This window comes from Myotis davidii, unplaced genomic scaffold, assembly GCF_000327345.1.
Source record: "Myotis davidii unplaced genomic scaffold, ASM32734v1 scaffold473, whole genome shotgun sequence".
Classification (NCBI taxonomy): domain Eukaryota; kingdom Metazoa; phylum Chordata; class Mammalia; order Chiroptera; family Vespertilionidae; genus Myotis; species Myotis davidii.
Window position 1 is genome coordinate 1,110,584 of NW_006284843.1, and position 2,973 is coordinate 1,113,556.

The following is a 2,973-nucleotide window of genomic DNA, read 5'->3' on the forward strand; positions in this document are numbered from 1 at the left end:
CTCTTGCCTCCTAGTTGTAGTACTTCCACTCAGCCAGCATTCCTGTGGTTCTGGGTGATGTCCATTCCATCTTTTAGTTGTATTTTTGAAGTGGTTGTTCAAGGCAGCAAACTCTGGCGTTAACCTATGCCGCCATCTTGGTTCTCCTCTTATTGAGTTATTTTTAAGAAACAGAAGAAAAAGATTGACTTGAGGACTTACTCATAATAAGTCTATTCTGGCAGAAACCCAAACAGAAACTAGAAGTTTCACACTGGGAAAGGGGATTTGATTGACATCTTGCTTGACATCAGTCTTGACAATTTAAGGAAATCAGTGAGTTAACATGGAGTGCCATGCAAAGAAGTATAGAAAAATCAAAGGACATATCAAGATTTGGGCAATGGATTCAATGATATACTAAATTTTGAATTGTCTTTTTCTCGAAGATTTAGCTATAGCATGCAACCAGCTTCATAATTCCTTTATTGACTAATTTGCTGAATTATTCAGTATTGACCAGCTCCAGGATCCATGGCTGGAACTGCATTCCTGGAGCCACCAGGTTATTAGTAATGCAGGTGCACACAGTGTTATTTTTTCAAAGTGAGTGAGCTCTTGCAGGCAACCCTGGGGGGGCAATTAGAATTTTGGCAGCTGGGAAGGCAAAATGACCAAAAGCACCTGTAACCAAAATAGCTCTACCTAGGAATTATTATTCATGCCAATACTAAGTGTGTGTAATTTCTTCTGTGAAAAGAGATGGGAGAAACTAAAATTAAACTATTGGTCAGACAACATTGCTTTATAAAAAAAAATGCCATTTGGGGAAAAATAATCAAGCCAAGAAATTAAATTAAAAGTGTAAGATATCCTGATTAGAAGAAAATACTAGTTATAATGCTACAGAAGTCCTTTACAAACCAGTGTCATTCAACTTTTTTATTAAAAGTTTGGAGTGAAGGTTTTAATATTAATCAGATTTATAAATCATTAGGAGAATTACAATGTTTTTGAAAATTAGGATTAAAATAAAATATGAGCCTGAGAAGTTGGGAAAGTGAGTTAAAAACAATAAAAATCGCTCATTCAATAATGGAAAAATGTGAAGTGGCTCACATAGAAAACAATAAGTACTGTAAAATGCTAATGAGAACAGAACACCAAAGAGTATGAAAAGAAATGAAAGGTATAATGTGGTATTAATACAAAAATTTTATAATACATTTTATTCATTAAATATAGTATTTAACACAATTGAGTGAATTTCATTTTATTGTTTTCATTTAGTATCAAATGAAGTTCATTCTAGCAGTATTATGTAATAAAAGAGACAAACTACATCATTCAGAAGAGTAGAATAAATAAAAGGTTAAGAAAGAAATCCCTTCACTGCAAAAGTTACAGGGAAACAAAAGAGGGCAAAGTAAAACTGATGGAATGTGGGGAAGCACGGGACTTGGTTAGAAAGTCTGTAAGGAGGATTCTCCGAAAATTCAGAGGCCTCTAGGGGACCTTGCTGAAGGTGGCAGCCCCTGCCTTGATTTTTCCAAACAAGTCTGAGCCCCCAGGGGTTTTACTGGAATCTCTATGTTTAGCCTTTAGAAACAATCTTATAGAAGCATATGCTTCTCAAGGATACTTACCCTGCTGATAGTATGTAATAGTTAATTTTAGTTCAAGCTGTTGTTACAATAAAAGCCTAAGAAGGCAGGCTAATGAGGCTGTTTGGTTGCTATAGCCAAGCAACCCCTTAACCCTCTCTTTCACAGAAACGTGTCAGAGTAATCCATTCATCTGTTGCTCAGGGCTTGCTGTTCAGTCCTAGCAATGGAACTCTTGTATAATATCTACACATATAAAATCCTAATATGCAAATAGACCGAACGGCAGAACAACTGAACAACCGGTCACCAGGGGGTGCGTGCAGAACATGACAGGCATTAGAGCATGGGACATGGTGGGGGCATCAGCCACTGCGGGATGGTGGAGCAGGTGAGTGGGGGCGCCAGACCAAGGCGGGGTCGCCATATTGGGGTGAGCCTCTGGTGGTTACTGAAAATTCTTTGTTCCTGCACACTGCAGTCCTGCCCGGCGCTCACACCTGCTGCTGGCACCAGCCCTGCTTGCACCAACTGCTGACGCCAGGCACTGGCCCTGATCGCTCGGTGCTGTCAGTGGGTGTGAGTGGCGGCTGCTAGCCTTGATTGCCCCTGAGGGCTTCTCCACCTCTCCCGGCTCCTGAGGGTGATTGGGGCAGCAGCCACTGCTCACATCTGCTGCAGGTACAAGCCCCAATTGCTCTGCGCCATCAGTGGGTGCGAACGGGGCCAGCACTATCAGTGTGTGGGAGCAGTGGTGGCGAGAGCAGGGCTGCCACTCCTGGGGACTGGGGCCACAGCAGGAGGGGCTGGGTGGGGGCATGGAGGATGGGCCAAGATCCACCCCTGTGCCCACAGCAGCCTCAGGGCCCACAGTTCCTTTCAAGGTGCATGAATTCATGCACTGGGCCTCTAGTATAAATGGAAAGTATGAGATGTAATGGTTGAGACTTCAGAGTTATAGACCTGGGTTTAAATCCTACTTCTTCAACTTTCTTCTGTCCACAAAAAAAAAAAAAAAAAAAAAAGACTTGATAAGGTATCTCACCTTCTAAATTTCCTCATATGCATAATTCAGAAAATAATGATATCTAGGATTATAGTTTTAGGCAAATTTACTAAAGAAAAGTATGGCTTTTCTAATTCACTGGACTTCTTCATGCCTAAAGAAGAATGATACATACAGATAGGTGTGCATATGAAATCAATCATGGCCCACACCCAGCAGTCCTTCATGAATCCTCAATCCTATCATGGAGACATGGACTATCTGAAGTGTCAGAGGAAGGAAAACCTGGCTCTGTGTTATTAAAAATAGATCATGTAGTAATATAAATGATGTTAAAAACAAAAATATTTATATAAGAAAAAAGAAAACAATCCAAACTTCATC